Source organism: Anopheles aquasalis, chromosome 3, assembly GCF_943734665.1.
Source record: "Anopheles aquasalis chromosome 3, idAnoAquaMG_Q_19, whole genome shotgun sequence".
NCBI lineage: Eukaryota > Metazoa > Arthropoda > Insecta > Diptera > Culicidae > Anopheles > Anopheles aquasalis.
The window spans coordinates 31,146,596-31,156,595 of record NC_064878.1 but is presented as its reverse complement, the minus strand read 5'-3'; the positions used below and the strand labels follow the sequence as shown (position 1 = coordinate 31,156,595).

Here is a 10,000-nt window from a genome sequence, read left to right as displayed (position 1 = left end):
TCATTGCGGAAAGTTGAGCTTTACGTAGTTTGGGTCAGCAATCAGCCATCAGACATTTCAAGCTTCCCAAAACCGGTCCGCCACTTAGTGGTTGTGGTGAAAATGGAATAGAGATTTGCAAAAACAAATATCGCAACTTCGATTGACGGCGGCTTGAAGGATGAATGACACTACTGGCCGAGTCCAGAGCACTGCTTAAAGCGGAGGAAACTGGTTCGAACCTGTGCATTGCCGTGCAGCTGGCCCTGAATCGCTAGCCAAGTCTTGATGGGTCAATCAGATGATTTGAAGAACTGTCCATGCACTACTTAGTTTAACAGCCTAGTGATTCGTGCATCTTGGGCAGCTGTTCACAATCAAACAGAATGGAAACCATCAGCTTCAGTGGGCAGCTACATTGAGTAGATCATTCTGCTCTGCTAATTAAACCATCAAATTACACTGATTTATCTAGCCAATCCAATCAGAACCGACCGAGGAAACTTTATTACGAAAGCGCTCCAGGTCTCGAAGGGCAACTGTCCGGACATCTTAATTCGGGAGTAAGAGACGCAGCGCATCCGCCTCCCGCACAGTGATCTTCAATCGAGAATGATTGACGAAGGCAAGGGTGAGGCTTGGAGAGTGCGTTGGAAGACGGTTTTCGATGGGCAGAGGAAGTGTACAGGATCACGTAGTGTGTCCACATCGGCCAATTCACTGCACCTATTATACTATCTGAGGCGGAGACGCGTGTGTCCGCTGTAACCAAAGAGCGAGAACAATTCGGTTGTGGTAGGGCCAACGATTGAAAGCGGTGTGGAACAGATGAACTGTTCCATTGAGCTAGACCTCGATCGATAATCTGTTTGCACTTATGTACACAAGCGGAGACAACAGGCTGACAACACTGACAATGGTAGCGTCTGTCGCTAGTGAGCTGACGCTTATCTGAAAGTGTTCCAAAATTCTTCCATCCTGCAATACGTCTTCGATGGAGTGACGGATGCAGAAGCAACGGAAAGATGGCAAGTTCCGGTTTGTGTGTGCTTGTGGCCATGGAAAGGTCGCTCTCCAAATGATGATAGTAACCCGAGCCCAAACGAGACCTCCGAACCACACTTAGGTAGGCGGTTGATTGCTTTTAGATATGCACAACGTATCCCATCCGAATTGCAATGGGGCAAGGGCGTGGGAGATCTTTCAATCGAGGTTGTCGAGGCGCGCTCGCCACAACCACAGCTGACCGGCGGACGGACTGCTTATCATGACGCAATCTGGCACCCACTTTGCACACCTATTGATTGTTTTCCAAAGTGGATTTTACTAGCAACTCGGAAAACCGGACACTGGCCACCGGTCCGGTCAGGTCAAAGGGTCTAGACACTACGGTGTGAAAACACGCTGAGCTGTCCGTCATCGGCGATCGATTTTAAACGTACCTCCGAAACACCGCTGCAAACGTTGCACTACCCGTCGTCAGCTACTGTACACTGTTTGCTGCAGCCAAAGGCGATGACACCGACTTATCCGCTCCACGGCGTTGGTAACAGATTTTCGCAATACCGGTGATAATGGTGTGTAGGATACTCCCGACATTAACAGCACACGGACCAACACGAGACTGGACGAAACGGACTTGCTCTTGCAGCACCCAGAAACACTTGTGATCACAAATGCAAAGGTGTGCGATAATATGATCGACAACTAAACCAGCTAGCGTATTGGAAACCCTGTTTACCGACAATCCACTTACATATTTAGCACGTGCAACTAGACTCTGATACACAGCTGATTTTGTTTAAACTAGAACCGATTGGACTCTAGCGGAGATATTTACTTTTGAAATAAAACCGTTAAACAAAAACCGGTGAAAATTGATTGCACGGCTAACACGACCTAACTAACACGCTGGTACACGCTGTGTGGTCGATCGTTAACTGTTCGTTCAGAGATGAACTATAAAGTGGTACGTGAAGATACAACCGCATTTAATACGAAATACTCAAAGAGCTTGTAGAGCGCACACTAGTGCCGAATCGTCAGGATACACACAACAGTGCAGATGCACAAAGGAAGTAACAAGTAAACGGCACTCGCTCGCTATTGGATGGTACGGGTCTAAGGCGTAATCAGCATAAGTGTCTATACCTAGCGGATTGAACAACGCGAAACGACTGATCGGTAATCCTGCGACATATCGCGCTGGCGAGCTCCTATCGCCTTTCCTATCACGCCGAGGGCGAGAGTGAAATACCGGCAATGGCTAAGCGGAACACGATCACGCAGCGAGCTACGGATCAGCGAGGTGAAACACATGGAGAGAGGGTGAGAGAGCGAGAGTACGGTACGATGCTCGGTGCGATGTGCCCGAAGATATATCTTCACAACTGAGCGGAGAGATCGGTGGCTGCACGAACAGAACGCGCGGCACTATGCAAATCAGTGTATAAATCATTCAGCCTTCGTCGATGTTTTCCACCCAAAAAGGCGTGACGTCATGTTCGCTAGACAGGGGGTTGCAATAAAGGGAGTTGTAGAACATGGTGATACTAGGAAAATACTTGAAGGTATTTGACTTCAGAGGGATCAGACAGATGTTAACTATCGCGAAACAGCCGAAACAGACTAGTACGCAGCAGGGTGTACTGTGTGAGCTATACAACAATCAGCTCCACGGCAACCTTGCCAGTAGATAATTCGTCAGTACCGGTGCTCTCTACCTTCTTCGCGTGACTTGATGCGGATGAAAACAACATGCGTAACAATCGCTTCCTAAATCCCACATATTAAGCTGTGTGTATAGAGGAATCGAATTGTGCGTGTTCGCGAACATCACACAAATCGTTCCGGTAGGGCCGTTGGGCGTAAAGTCGAATTCGACACGTCTGGCATTGTGTGGCCGATCGTCTCGTGGTCAAGGACAACCCGTAGGCTGGGGATGCTGGCCAGCGGAATTGCATTCGGCGTGAACAATCGAGCAAGCAGTGGACGTGGGGAGATGAAATGAATGCAATTCTATTGCATGTCTACGAAATACGGAACCTACGTTCGTAACTAGGGCTTATGAGTACTACCGAAGTGACCAGCCGAAAGGTGACAGATCAGTTGTGAGAACTTCCTGCCCGAACAGCCCGCAGGCGTGAACTGTGCTGAAGATGTAACAATTGCAGACAGCCTGTTGGCTATCCGCGATAAAAGGGATCGACTGGCCATTGGTATATCGGGCCCCTCGGCCCATCTGTGTGTCGCACAATTAGCGTACACTTTCTAATCGTACCGGAATCTCCCGGCAGCTCGAGCTGTCCCTGCTAATGTGACGTAAATGGCACACCGAGCCGCCGATACGCAATCACTTGACGGTGACTAGCGATGACTAATAGTCTCCCTGCGGTGGTGAATCCCCAAAAACTAACGATCAATAATATTTTGCTTCGAAAATCTTTGTTCCCACCAGCCAACTCTTCAAGGTTCTCGTTAGAGTTGGTATGATATACGTCGGACTCAGCGTCGGAGCGTTCCCGGAGCACAAAATGGCCGTCCTTCGCTCATTACACGGACGCGGACACAATGGCGGGGCGGTGGTGAGCGGTGACGATGGCAGGAGCAGAGGATCAAGTTACACATTAAGAAAATTAGCAGCTTTTCGGTTGGATGACACTCGGACACCACCACTGCTACCAATTAGTGGCTGATTTCGTGCGATCGTGATCTAGCGATCGTACTGGCGCCGTCAGGAGTGTCCATGACATTAGTGATGAGTCAGCCTGGGAGTGTCCCGTCTTTTCGCTCTATCACCGTGACCATCGCCACCAGAAGCAGCAGCAGCCGCAGCAGCAGCAGCAACAGTACGATTGACTGTCCCTACATTTGCACAGCAGGTACACGACGGCAGTGGCAACACTGGCCACTGCCTCGTATAAATAATGATGATCAGGTGTACATTGCTGTTCGAGCGAGCAACAAAGTGGACATGGCGACCATGGTGGCCTGTTTGCGAACTGAGGCAACCGGCGATTTCGTCACACAAAAAAATGTTCGTGTTTGCATTTTTTAGGGGCTACAGTAGGTGGCAGCGCAATTGACTTCGATATTGGTAGAACGGACAACGATCGTTCACTTACCTGCTCTCTTCCACCTGGATTAGCTAGTTGGCTGGGTTCGTTCGGTCTCCTGTTCGGGCTGTTCCGGTTACTGGTTATGGCAGATATCCACTACTCCCCACACTCGTCGGACAATCGGTTTTGGACAACTCTCTGCTTTGGTTAGGTGTACGGACAGAACTTCCGTAACAGAGCACGTACGGGGTTTGCAAGCAAACCTCGAAAGGTACGATTGCCACTGCCGTACGCCTTATATAGGCCATTGCATCCCGGCGTTTATCGTGCAATGTCCGGCTTATCCCATCAGACGTCAGGTTTGGACAAACAAGGCGATACTAAGATAAACGAGCTTATCAGCGACCTTAACTACGATCACGCTGGGCGTGAATGATACGTCAGAACCTAACGCACGACGCACGGTTTTGCAGACCGAGGCGAATCCATTGTGCGAATTGAAAATGTTAGTATCGTTTGCCCAATGGTGCCCATTATATGGATGCTATAAGCGGACGATCAGGTATCGGGATTCAGAAATCGTATGGAAATTGATGTCGAAAGTTCGAACAAGAGTCTCCGCTCCGGGCTAGCGCCATGTTTGCAGCGTTATTTTTAGTGTTTCGTTATTGTTTTCGCTCAACATGTGAGCCAGTTCATTTAGTTTTGCGTGAGATTATTTGCAGGCCCATTCGGTTCAGTAGACAGTTCCGATCTCTCCGAATACAATGAAGAACAGTCAGTATGGTGGAAGGATGATTTCGCATATTGAGTCTATTGAAGCAGCGGGCCGAACCAATCGAACCTAGAAACCAGCTGTCCAAATAGCGCACACAGCGTTTACAACGATGCACAAGATGATATATTCAGAAACAAAGCACATGGGCTCATTGGCAGTGCCAGTGCTTCTGCTGGTGGCCCCATCGCATCCTTGTACGCTTGCCAACTGCCTTGAACCTTATGTACCAGTACCAGCTACACGTGGAGTATCATGGCGCTTTCCGAAAAGATGGCGTTTCGTGTGTTTGCGCGATCGACATACAGCTGGCAGAAAATGGCTAGATATGTTGTTGATCCGCCACCGTACTGTTCATCGTACTCTAATGGAGTTAAAAACAACATTAACCACAGTCTGTGATTGGTAGCAATGAAGCAGCAGACGCGGGACCAATAGCGGGGACCACGTGAAGGCCGGTGGCACTGCGCGTTACTCGAACCACACACTCGCGCTTCTGCTTATCGTTTGGGAAACTTCCAAAAACCTCATCGTACTTGAGCCCGGAACCGGTCTAAACTGACTCCTGCTGGTTAGGAGCAGTACGGGCGCGCAAGAGGATGCTGAGCGTTGTGTGCAGGTGTTTACCCGTGCATAGCCGGAACTCACTTCCGGGCACACAAGCCACGTTATTGGAGGTACCAATTTGGCCGAACAATTCCCGGCGCCCTTGCAACAACAAATTTACTTTACATCCTTACCCTGCTGCTTAGTGGCACTGCTTTTGGCGGGAGTAGGGCGCGTGTGTCCGTCCGCCACTCCAACGAATTGAGGCGAAAGCAGGAGCAGGAGAGCGCCCTCTGTCTCGGGGGGCCAGCAGTCAGGGGATAATCAAATTATTCGCCATATAAATTTGTCACCCTATCTAACTCAATTTGATTCAATTGGGTTAAGCGGCGCTGCGTTGGTGTCAGTCCGCTGCTTCTCTGATAGTGCTTGAATGCTTCCAATCGGCCCTCCGTGTTCTACTGTTCGCGAAAAGGGAATTGATTTTCCCAAAATCAAATAAAAACAAGCCATGCATCACCCATCTAACACCACGGGGCATTGCTATCCCACGCAGAGACGGAAGGCAAATTGGGCGATCGAGGGCGAATGATTCATGGTCATGATAACGTTTCCACGTGATCCTCTGCGTCACCGTTGTCTGCTACGAGATGGAGCTGCGATGAGCAGCATCTTTTGTTTATGATGTTGTTTTTGTTTGTTGACGCTTATCGGTCTGCCTTCACCTGTTTCCCTTCTGAGATACAGCTTAACCCTGCTGTTACCTTAAAAAAAAACTCCCTAATTTTACCCTCGTGGACCATTTGGTCCATGGTGTATTTTCTATGGAAATGGCTATGTAAACGATTGTGTTTGGGATGTTTTGCGTTTATAACCAAAAGATATTTAATTATTTAGCTATATTTTGGTTTGAAATTCGTATTAGAAACTATAAACATGTTATTTTATTATAATATTGGTCCACAATCCAACTCACGCAAACAAATTTGGACGCGAAAAAAGACATTGTGAAAGAAAATGAGACATTATTCAGTCTGTGTTATTTCATTCTAGTGCTTAGACGTACATGTTTGACGTGATGTGTGATTCAAACGATTTAGACAGCAATTTACTGGAAGAAAATGATTGATTTTTGCCTTATATTCATACACTCCGAAAATTAAAAAAATAGTATTACTGAAACTGCATATGATTCGGGTGACGAAATTGAGTGTTTCAGTGACACATGTAATGAAAATCATCAAAATCAATAGAGAACGGTGGATCCGTTATTCGTTGCATGGAAGATTCCTTTGGGGCGATATACCGTTCCTCGAGCTCATCGGTTCACAACCTCAATATATAATCACAACACGGACAGAAACTACCCGATTTGCTTCGTCCATTCGATGTTGCGATATGAAATCTGATTTCAATTATTTTTTCCTGCGACAATTGAAGAGATTGTGATCGCAAATACCAACAAAAATGTCTAACATATTGCGACAGATAGCAGAATATTAATTCGGCAGCCTTACGAACACACATTCGAAAACTCATTCTTGCTAGTGTTCGGTTTGCTTCATTCTTTTAATCTTTTGAAAGATTATTTAATTATATTATTTTTCACAAAGTAAAGAATAAAGATGTCCATGGTTCGTTTGATGCTTTATTTGGCCTCTTATTGTTTCGTACTATTATGTCGCAAGTGACATTTCAAAAGATTGGAAGAGTATTATGTTTTCATGATTTCGATATACGAAGACAAAACCGTAACACCGATAAAATCACTCCGATTCGAGATTGTTGGATCGAGAGGTAGAAATTCTTCAACAAATGCCATGAAAATGTGTTTTACAAATTTTAAAATTGCCATGAAAATGTAACAACTGACAAGCAACTTGCGGCATTCAGAGGACGGTGTTCTTTTCCGTATATAGCATCCGCACCGGCTAAATAAGGTTTGATGTAACGATCATCGACACTTCAGCTTTATCAGAAGGATTATTGCCAGTAATTCGATCATCAGAAATAATAGAGAAATGTTATGGATCACATGAATCACTGGAAACTTCTAACCAATAGCTACTGAATAGCTATATTATGAGGAAAATGTACTATGGACCAAATGGTCCACGAGGGTAAAATTAGTAAGATTTTGTTTTTTTCAACCCCTTTCATACTTTTTATGAACTTAAATGCTGCTTAAAAATTTATGCTTATTTGCTGAAAATAGCACCATATTGAAAATTTCATGACGATTGGATTTTTAGTTTTGAAGATATAACAATAAAAACAAAACACAAAAACAACGAAAAATGGACCAGATGGTCCGAAGGTAACAGCAGGGTTAATATTTTTCCTATTTTCAGTACCCGTAAGAAATGACCACAAGAGGACAAGAGAAGCTTAATGTATAAGATAACATGACGACTGTGAAAAGAGTGCGACAGGCTGTGATACAAATGCTCGCATGTGCTCGAGGTTCGAGCATCCATTTGCATATAGTACCAAAATCAGCACCCGGCCGCTGCGGCTATGATATGGCAACAGTCGAGAACAGTGGTCATGCGCTCAGAATCGGCTGCTATCTGCTTCGTAATCTCGTGGATCTAGACTTGAGTGACAGTTTATTGTCTTAGGCTTAGGACTTATCTGAAAACGTGCGGTACACGCTCATAGCGTCAGCATGTTCGCGAACAAATTTGAGATGCTGACTGAGCACAAATCGCGAAATCCACACAACCAAGAGTACTGCTACCATTACGGGGGGAATGGCGCACTTAAGCAGCATTGCCGAATGTAATTAATGGTGAAAACAGCTGACAATTCGAAGTAATATACAGACAATAAAAGGTTTTAATAATTTACTAGAATTAAGACTGTAGCCTTTAGTCAACACCAGCGAGTCAGCATGCTATACGGGATACACGAAGCGTAAACTCTAGTATAAACTCAGAGTGTAATGCCAAAAAGATTATGCTTATGTAAAAAAGATTATCGGCCCGCAGAGCGTAAAACCGAATGTAAAAGCAAGCGTAAACTCGGCACTAACATGAAGCGTAGCGATATGAAGAGTTGAATGTTCTACAATCGCCAATATACAGCAACAACATCGTAAAATATATAAAAAGATGCTCAGAAATCAACTTATCACGTCGATTTATGTTTTTTGTGCTCAAAAACACATGTAATTGATTGTAATTGCATAATGTACTCTCAGGTGCACGAATGTAATTGCAGTTTACGTTTCGGTATAAACTTTTATGCGATTATGCCACGCCACACGAAGCGAAAAATTTTTTTGGCATTACACTCTGAGTTTATACTAGAGTTTACGCTTCGTCTGGCGCTCGCTATACGATGAAAAAGTGACGAAAATCCAGATTCCCATTTTATGCTATTCGAACCAATCCGCGTATTCAAGTACCAATAATCCACCACGAAAACAATCCTCCAACAATTCGCCGCATGAGCTACCGCCAACTACCTCGCGAGTGAGTGACATGATCTGACTGTCGTCTGCTTGAGCTCGGGGAAAAACAATGAAAAAAAGGGTAAACAAGACTAACGGCATCATTCCACAGTATCACCTTTTGTTTGTAGAGCGAAACACGTGCTTCCTTTACGCCGTAGACGACGCAAGTTAGAACTATTCATTCAGCAATGCTACACTGACATGGCTACTAATACTATCAGCTGGATTTCCAGCCAGTACACGACATGCTGAATTGGTGATAAGCATGAGCTTACGACTCGCATTGTGTTGGATTCATTGCCTCGCTAGACGGAAAATGTGGAAAATGTGCGCAATCTCACTATGTTTGAAAGCTTTTCAAGTACTTGGTATTTAGTAGCCCGTTCTGTTTCCATAGGAGTGGTCTATCAGCTGGTGTGTCTGCATGATAAGGAGAGTAACCAACGGCAGACGGTTCATTACGGACGCGATATTGCGGAAAACTGGTTCTTCGTCGAGGCCTCTGTTCAATCCCGCACAAGAAAACAAGCGTGAACAGAAGACCTTTCGCGATATTTACCATCGGAATTATCGGCAGCGAACGTCCATCCATTGAGGGCAGGTACGGTGCTCCTCAATGATAACAACAACAACAATGGAAACACAACCTCACAGTGCAGAAGAGCTGGATGTGCTAATGTGTCAACACCTGTTGGCGCGTGCTACGCGATCCACTCTTTCCTTCGCCAAAGGGGGAAGGGCATCAGCTGTACCGCAACTGGTTCGGTCCGCGAGTCCGCAATCACTTAGTCGTGAGTCGTCGTTGACCCAAAAACACTCGATTACAACCTAAACAACATGGCACAAACCTTCGATGGAGTAAATAATTGACTAGGATATTGGCACGCGTCACCGTTCAATGACGCGACGCCATTAGCGAAGCTGTTGCTTAAATCAATTCCAGGATTTTACCTTTTTGGGGTTTGCTTCGCTGTTTGTCAAACTAGCGTTAGTCGTAGGTAACGGGGTATTTGATCAATTTACGTCGCTTTTTCACTTTCGATGACACAATCAGGCATTTCTTGAAACACTCGGTAATCACCGTACCCTGTACGCCTGCAAGCTGAACCTTGCCTGCAATCTATCTGCTTGCCCACGTTTGACGGTAAAAGAAAATCGGTGATTTCCACTGGCACATAAGACGCT

At 45.6% G+C, this 10,000-nt stretch overlaps 1 protein-coding gene across 2 annotated transcripts in view; it reads right to left on the bottom strand.

The window, feature by feature from the left end:
• LOC126576939 (synaptic vesicle glycoprotein 2C-like) overlaps positions 1 to 4,304 on the bottom strand; it is an 8,718-nt gene extending 4,414 nt beyond the window's left edge. The window contains exon 1 of one of the 2 annotated variants that reach the window (XM_050238254.1): positions 4,104 to 4,304. The gene's annotated coding sequence lies outside the window, so the exon portion shown is untranslated. Of the gene's footprint in view, positions 1 to 1,421; positions 2,121 to 4,103 lie in introns of those variants that run through there. The other variant, XM_050238255.1, reaches the window with a different exon arrangement.
• Between the last annotated feature and the right edge of the window lie 5,696 nt (positions 4,305 to 10,000).